Source organism: Mus musculus, chromosome 1, assembly GCF_000001635.26.
Source record: "Mus musculus strain C57BL/6J chromosome 1, GRCm38.p6 C57BL/6J".
NCBI lineage: Eukaryota > Metazoa > Chordata > Mammalia > Rodentia > Muridae > Mus > Mus musculus.
The window spans coordinates 189,186,980-189,195,672 of record NC_000067.6 but is presented as its reverse complement, the minus strand read 5'-3'; the positions used below and the strand labels follow the sequence as shown (position 1 = coordinate 189,195,672).

The 8,693-nt window shown below is 43.1% G+C and overlaps 1 annotated feature.

The window, feature by feature from the left end:
• Positions 7,072-8,399: an enhancer, noted in NCBI's record as "VISTA enhancer mm119". NCBI's record gives its function as "enhancer in: neural tube[7/9] | hindbrain (rhombencephalon)[7/9] | midbrain (mesencephalon)[7/9] | forebrain[7/9]" and the evidence as "EXISTENCE:transgenic organism evidence [ECO:0001131][PMID:17130149]".

Here is an 8,693-nt window from a genome sequence, read left to right as displayed (position 1 = left end):
AGGTTAAATTATACTCAAAGAGGGAGAAACTGACATTATGCACAAACTGTCAAAAACTTACACTGGTTAAAACAACACTGAATGCTTTTTCTATCTTTAAGAAAAATCACATTTGATTTCAGATGTTGATATAAATAAACAAAATAGATGGCTACCCAGATAACTCATAACTCCCCTCCACCGGGTAACCATGTAAATCTTGCAAAAAAGGAAAGAAAGGTGCCCAGGAGAGCAATAGAATATATCAGTTCCCCATAAATGCAGTGCATTCCGCCATGTTAAATTCTCAGACATGCCTCCATCACCCACCTGAGGTGGTTGTTGTTTGTTACCAGAAAGCCTATTTCCATTTTTAACTTCTATAACTCTACTTTTGTAATATGAAAGAAAAGACTGTATTCCCAGTCCTATGAGAGCTGGAAGTGACTACTACACACTTGCAGCATAAATTATAGTAAATCTTCTGTAAATACAAATAGTTGGTGTGGCTCCTACCATTTCCAGGTGAGCAAGTAGCTCAGAAAGAACCAAGACAACTGGCTGAGCCCTGATAGGACAGGGCTGCTCACTGAACCCTGATTGATTGGACGGGTCTGCTAACCGAGCCCTGATAGGACAGAGCTGCTCACTGAACCCTGATTGATTGAATGGGTCTGCTCACTGAGCCCTGATAGGACAGGGCTGCTCACTGAACCCTGAATGATTGGACGGGTCTGCTCACTGAGCCCTGATAGGACAGGGCTGCTCACTGAACCCTGATTGATTGGATGGGTCTGCTAACTGAGCCCTGATAGGACAGGGCTGCTCACAGAACCCTGAATGATTGGACGGGTCTGCTAACCGAGCCCTGATAGGACAGAGCTGCTCACTGAACCCTGATTGATTGGATGGGTCTGCTCACTGAGCCCTGATAGGACAGGGCTGCTCACTGAACCCTGAATGATTGGACGGGTCTGTTAACTGAGCCCTGATAGGGCAGGGCTGCTCACTGAACCCTGATTGATTGGAGGGTCTGCTCACTGAGCCCTGATAGGACAGGGCTGCTCACTGAACCCTGAATGATTGGACGGGTCTGCTAACTGAGCCCTGATAGGACAGAGCTGCTCACTGAACCCTGATTGATTGGATGGGTCTGCTCACTGAGCCCTGATAGGACAGGGCTGCTCACAGAACCCTGAATGATTGGACGGGTCTGCTAACTGAGCCCTGATAGGACAGAGCTGCTCACTGAACCCTGATTGATTGGATGGGTCTGCTAACCGAGCCCTGATAGGACAGGGCTGCTCACAGAACCCTGAATGATTGGACGGGTCTGCTAACTGAGCCCTGATAGGACAGAGCTGCTCACCAAGCCCTGATAGGACCGGGCTGCTTACTAGGATAGAACACTGTGAGCATGATCAAACAAAAGCGCCCATTTGTAAAGAGCTTCTTCTACTTCATGGACACAGGATGAGGATTTTTGAAATACATTTCACATATATGCTCGAAATAATTAACAAAGATATGGAAGAATATGAATAGCTCAGTAAAAACTACATGTCAAATAGGTCTGCCAGAGCAGACAGAGGCACTAATTTTTTATATAATGCTTTTAATACTTATTTTGTATATATTTTTAAAACGTTTTTACAATAGGTTAAATGCAGGGCCTGATGCACGGCAAGCATGTGTTCTCCCACTAAACCACTTCTCTAGACTCTATACGTTATGTTAAAGACTTCATACATTTCTCACTAGACAGTCCGATGAGTCTAGCATACCACCATCACATCAAAAGACTTTAACTCATGATCCATTATCCCCCAAGCACTGAATTCTAATTTATTTGAAAACAAAATGAAAATGTCATTTTGCTGGAGGGGCAAAGCATTAAGTGCATTAAGATAAATGATGTTTAAAAGATCTAATAATGAATGGGTCACTCCCCACTGTGAGTCGGACCATTCCCTAGCTGGAATCTTAGATGACGTAAATGTAGAACGGTTGCTAAGCAGCCGAGCTTCTTCCCCATTGTGGATGTGATGTGAATGGTCCATCTCCTCCACCTTGGCTCTCTGCTATGATGAACTGCACCCTTAAATTCTGAGCCAGAGTAAGCTCTTTCTCCCTTAACTCCCCTTTACTATCGCAGAGGACAAGGAACTCAGGCAGCCATGCTTTCTCTGTGGCCTATGTGGAAAGTGTGTTCTCATCTCCAGCTCCTAGAAGCCTCAGGCATTCTACCACAGATCTGACATCTGATTCTCTCCTCGCAGAGTCTTCTTCCAGCTCTGTTCCCAAATTCACCTATTACCATAAGGACAAGAATAATACTGGGTTACGATCTCAAACTTATGATGTCATCTTAATTTTGATTATATATGCCAAGGCCCGGTGTCCAAATAAGGTCACATGTGCAGGTAACTGAGGTTTAGAACATCAGTTTCTACAAGACACTATTCAGTCTATCATAACACTTACGACACAGAGGGCTAGAGGAGAGGAGTTTCCACGGGGAGTCCTCGTGTTGCAGTGCAAGTTAGACACCTGCAAAGGAGAAGAGGAAAGAAGAAGAAGGGAGAACTTCAGACCCAGCAGCTCTGAGAGTGATGCTCAGGCTGAGGAGGACTCTGAAGGCATCATCATCAATGAAGGAACTGTAGTGAAGCACAGAAGGAATGACCTAGTTCTAATCTCCCCGCTACATTCAGATGTCAGCTTGGAAAGGTCTGGTGGAGCGTGGTCTGAATGGAAGCTGCGATGAGAGAAGCAGAGACTGTCAGTCAGTGGACTCCCTAGAGAAGTCTGTAAGAGGGAGATTCGAGCAGGACATGCTCTGCCCTTCCGTACATCCAGAGATTAACTCCCCATGGTCCGTGCGGTTATGTCCTCCCAAGAGGCCACTTAGCAGTAGGACAGTAAGACAGTGTATAGCCCCAATCGCTGCAGTTGGCCTTGGCAGCTGCAACTGGTACTTGTCTCTTTAATCAGCAGTTCGGATTCCCCTCAAAGAGGTCCATACCTTTCTTGAAGAAGTGGTTCTAACGTTTATTCCTGGAAGCACCAAATCCCTGCTAATCTGACTGGATTGTTTGTGTCTTGGTACTTGGTTGATGCTGGCATCACTGCATGCGATTTTGTCATCTCGAAGAATATGTAGTTATATAGGCTCCTTAAAAGTGAGAGTACATTCATTTAAAAGTGGGGAGAGGGGCTGGAGAGATGGCTGAGTGGAAACGTTACTGTTATCGCTCTTGCAGAGGATCTGGGGTTGGTCCCCAGCAGGGCATTAGGCAGGTCACAACCACCTGTAACTGCAGCCATGGGTGGATCTTACTTCCTTGGGTACCTGTGCATGTGTGGTACACATAAACACATGTAGGAACACACATACGCACATAAGCAATACAACTTTAAAAGTCGGGAGACCTCAGTCAAGCTGCCATTGTTAGCTGAGAGGAAGGTTGTCTGACCCCTCCGTGCCCACAGACATACCCTAACAGACACGTGACCAGAAGGAAAGGCACAGATACAAGGATTCTTCAAGAGATCATAGTTCCATTGGACATCTTTTCCCTCATTCTTAGACAACCTTAGAGTCACCAACTTGGGTTTTGATGGCACCTTAATTCTAATGCCAGATAGATCCATGCCTGACGCCCTGTAACCAGAAGTGAATTTGCATCAAAGGGAATACTTTGTTACGGCCCGAGGGGAAGATAGTGATAAAAATTGAAAACTTTACTGCAGCTAGTTCTGAGACACCCTGGGGCTGTGGTTCTTTGATTTTCATTCTGTGTACAAGTTGTCATGAAATATTAATTATGGCTTCAATGAAAAAATCATTGTACCATAGGCAAAAGGTCACCACTACAGTGGGGTGCAGAGATGAAAGTAGAAATCATATCTCCTCCTCCTTAAAGGGATGCTACACATAAAAGGAAAGGCTGGGTGCAATCGATTTTTAAAACATTTCCATTACGTTTTTGTGTGTGTCTGTTTGTGTGTGTGTGTGTGTGTGTGTGTGTGTGTGTATGTGTGTAGGTCAGAGAACAACTTAGCAGAGTCAGTTTTCTTCCACTGTTTGGGTCCCAGGGATCACAGTTGGGTTGACAGTCTTGGTGACAAGCCCCTTTACCTGATGAGCCATCTCTCCCAACCTAACCGCTCTTTATGCCCACTTGTGTGGTGTCTGCAATTCCTTGTAGGGTTTTCCTTAGGCTGCTAAGAACCATTTCTTCACATAAACCAATTCTCCTTGTTACTCATGTTTTGAGATGAGTGTATACCCAAGAGACTAAATGACCAAATAAAGGAAATAAAAGACAAGCAAACATAAATACAACAGAAAGAACCCAGAGATAAGGAGGTTTCTGACAGTGGTGGTGACGAAGGTAAGCCAGACAAACCAGGCGATCTTTCATTGCTTTTGAAATGCACACACCTCCCTAATATCTCTTAAATGAGATTAGACGCAATCATCTTAAATGAGCTTGTATGACTGCACTGTGTCCAATTGCATACACTTAGAAGCCGTGCTCCTTTCTCTGGTCGCTCAAAGGGAGCGAGACGAGGTGCTGATCATCACCTTGTCTCCGAGAATGACTGTTCAGATTAGCACAGCCTAGAAGACTAGTCATGGCACAGCTATCCATTGGCACAGCCAACCTTTTCCTAGAGGAGCTGACTCGCAAAGTCTCTTCAGAAGTAAAATGCATTTTCAAAAGACTCATAAATATCACCTTACAGTTACAGCCTCCACGTTCCCGTGCGACTATCTCAAAGGAACAAGAGAAACTTGCAAGTACAAAATGTTCCCAGTGTGTGCAAGGCTTAGTTTTAATGCCAGCTCACCCCAACCTTGCCTCACCTGAGAAGGGTCTCAGTGAGAGACAGCCGTGCTAGCCTGGGAGCATACGGGCAGTTATCTTTCTGTTAATCAATATGGGAAGACTTAGCACCATCCCCCAGGCAGGCAACACAGCATACATTTATTCTTTCTCTGCTCTTGGATGTGATGTGATTGACTCGCTCACGTTCCTACCTTGAGGACCCCTGCAATGATGGGCTGTACCTGGGAATTGTCAGCCAAATAAATTCTCTTTTCCCATGTGTTGCTTTTTGTCGGGATGTCTTAAGCCAGCAGCAGAAATGAAAATGGAAAAAAAATGTGTTAATTATGCCCGGGCTTTCCCAGTAACGAGTAGGCACCTGGGACCGGGGGAGTCACATCATTAGCAAGAACACAATGTTCGTTCATAGGATCTTCCTCAGTTCTGGCAGATGGTCTTCACTCAGGTGCCTATAAGTGGTTGCAGACATGTCCCTGAGTGCCAATCAATGAGGTTCCTGGTGGGAATGACCAGACCAGTTAGTGCCTTCTCCAATTTCCTGTTGCAGTCCCTGATCTTAGGTGGGAAGCCATCTTTGGTATCTGTATTTCTTTACATATCACCATTGGTGATAAATTGGCTGTAAATGGTGACAGTTTTGCTCTATGTCCCCATACCAGGACATTAACTTTTGCTTGTGGTCCTTTGCCTCAGATACAGATATGAGTCTATATTGGGCTCCCGTGAGGTTGGAAGGGTAGCTGCTATGCTAGACGGACACCCACTGCCCCTTTCTGGTCCTAGCACTTTGTTGCTGTGCGCCTAGTCCAGCTTTGCTTCTGTCCAGCCAGATGCCCAGACTCAACTAGATTTCCAGCAAGGTTCAAATTTGAACCTTTCCACTACATTTTTATTAGCCTCTGTTGTAATTAATTGGCATTCTCAGTAATTTATAAAAAAAACCATCATAATGAATTATGATTTGAGTTTTTCAAACCTTGACTTTTTAAATATTGCAAATCTAGAAAAGACAAGTGAATACAGATTTTGATGTTAATAGTCATGATAAGTATGTGTGTTTCTGTGTGTTGATGATTACAGAGTCATTGTTAGGAGGAGCAATGCTCTGCTAACAAGCTGTCAAATCATTGCATAGAATGCTTTAGTAATCTCACTATATAATACATATATATATGTGTGTGTGTGTGAAAACAATAAAACATTATGATAATACATTTTTCTAAAATTATGATGTGAAGAGAAAGATGTATAGTAACTTACTGTCAGTTTGAAAAATGTTAACCTTTTCTTTATTTTTAAAATTAATTTTGTGAATGAGTGTGCTTACTGTGCCAGAGAACATGTGTCAAGGTCAAAGGACAGCCTGCTGGGTTGTTTCCCATACCATGTGGATCCCAGGGATCAAGGACCATCCCAACCCGGACAAAGTCACATGACCTTTTGTTTCTTCAAGCCCTATGTCAGAAAGAGCCTGTCTTAGTTAGTGTTTCTATTCCTGTGACAAAACGCCATGACTAAAAGCAACATGGTTGAGGAGCAAAAAATTTATATTTATCTCCATGTTGAACTCTGAGGCCATCTTCCCCCTCCCGGGCCCCTCTCCCCTGTTCTAGCTCTCCCCTGTCAATCACATTGCTGGAGCCAGAACATCTGCCAGGAGTATCACGGAGTGCATGCCTTTGCTTCTGCATCTCTCAGTGACCTCATCCCAACCTTTAACCTCCAGATACACCTTGGCTGCAGTTACAGGGAAATGGTGAAATCCTTCCTGGATCCTGATGTATCAGAAGCCAGGATACATAGATAGTTGGGCTGCTACAAAAATATGAATGAGCCAGTTTCACAGTTTAAAAGTTCATCAATGCAGCATCTAAGTGAATTACTCTTTTCTTCTGTAGGACATCTATCTGAACTCTTTATTTTATGCTTGTGCAAGGTTTCCTCATCATGATTGAAGGAAACTAATGTCTTACTACGTTTTTGACTGGTGACTACTCTTGACCCCTTATGGACTGGAAAAGGCTCTGATCTCATATATGATAATATGTATATATATATATATATATATCAGAATAATATATGTATATATATTCTATTTAAGGGATTGAGACATTATTATGTATATATATATATATATATATATATTCTATTTAAGGGATTGAAACATTATTACATATGAACACATATGTTATGCCTAAAATGTTAACATTTAGACAATGTTAACATTAAACTAAATTGAACTATGGACCCTTCTGAAAATATTGTTTTCCTTAATCAAAAACTGGTCCTAGAGATAGTCTTTGCTGAAATTTCTCACACTGAATATTGCATTGAAAAATAGGTTCCTAGCTTGGCCTTTGAACTTCTCATGTTAGAATAGTGTGTGACCTTGTCTTGGTTCCAGGTTAATCCTGTCATCACCAGATGTGCAATGACAACTTTCTCCAGCCTGTGACTATAGCCCTGGGGTGGAATAATCTATGTTATAAGTCTTTGCTACAGTTAGGCCTTCAAAGCCAAAGTGTAATGTCTCTCAAGCCCTGGGTAGCCATCAGCCATGGTGCAAAGTGGAAACAGACAGGAATGATAGATACCTAGGGAGAGCGGTTACAGCAATCAGAGGTCACACACAAGCAACTCCTGGTCAACACAAGCTCCTGATACCAGCTCCCGGGATGATGCTCAGTTGACTTCAGACTAGACAGAGTCTCAGTTATTTTCCTCCTCAACCGCATTGCACAGCAGCTGAGGCCTTGCTTTCAAGGCTGTGGGAAGGAAGCCAGGGCACCCTGTCCATTAGTATTTCAGGCAGCAGGTGTTGAGGTCTGCATTCCGTGTCGAGGGGTACTTTGCTCCGTGGAGATTGTGAACTCTTTGGCACGCCTGAATTGTTACTTTTCTATAGAAGAGCTTTATCCCAGCATGCTGGCATGCTAGCTAGCAAGTGGAGCATTTGTTCCCCTGGTTTCCCATGCGGTAGCTATTTATGTGTCTCCAAGGCAATTCTCACTACAATGCGGCATGTGCAGATTAGAAGTCCACGGTCAGGAAAGAATGAAGGCCCTGGAGGACCCATTCGATCAACGGACTGAGAATCAACATGAGCTAGAACAAAACAGACTGGAAGTTTTAACACCCACTGAACAAAGGTGAGAGCTATCTGGGTTTGCTTATTAAGATCCCATTTGCCCAAAATACACACATTACAGTAATGATTAGTCTTATAGTGAGTATAGTAGTTATTATGGGAAAACAAGCTTGAATTTTAAATCTGTGTTTCTAGCAGAGACTAGTCTAGTGGGCAGCTTTGTAGAAAATGTATTTTAATTGTTACTTTTCTAATAATTTAATTTATGATCCAAATTTAAATTATAGTCTACGACGCTAATGCTCATTGTCCAAGACACATGTAGTAGAGAGTGAATTTCCAAGATTCAAACTTACACATTCCAAAGTTTTCCAAACTCATTTTAAAGCATTTTCAGACAAGGTTTCTGGCTTTGCGATCTCTCTCTTTGGGCTGATTTTATATAAATGTGTGATATCCAGGAAGTGTCTGGGGAGCCTGCGGTGCACTTCTTTATATCTGCCTATGTACAAACGGAAGCCATATATTTTATTAGGCAACACCAAGGGCTTTATAAACACTGACATTTAACCATCCCAAGAACCCAAGGAGGTACGTTGCATTACTTTCATCTTACATAAAAGGAAACTGTCCCTTAGTCAAGCCAAATAATTCTCTGATGGTGGCGCTTTTCATCAGTTAGAGTGGTCTGTAAAATTCACCTACCTTTCACTACAAAAAAAGTATCTAAGGCTTGAGGATCGTCTTGGCTAGGGCTTAGCCCCCCCCCC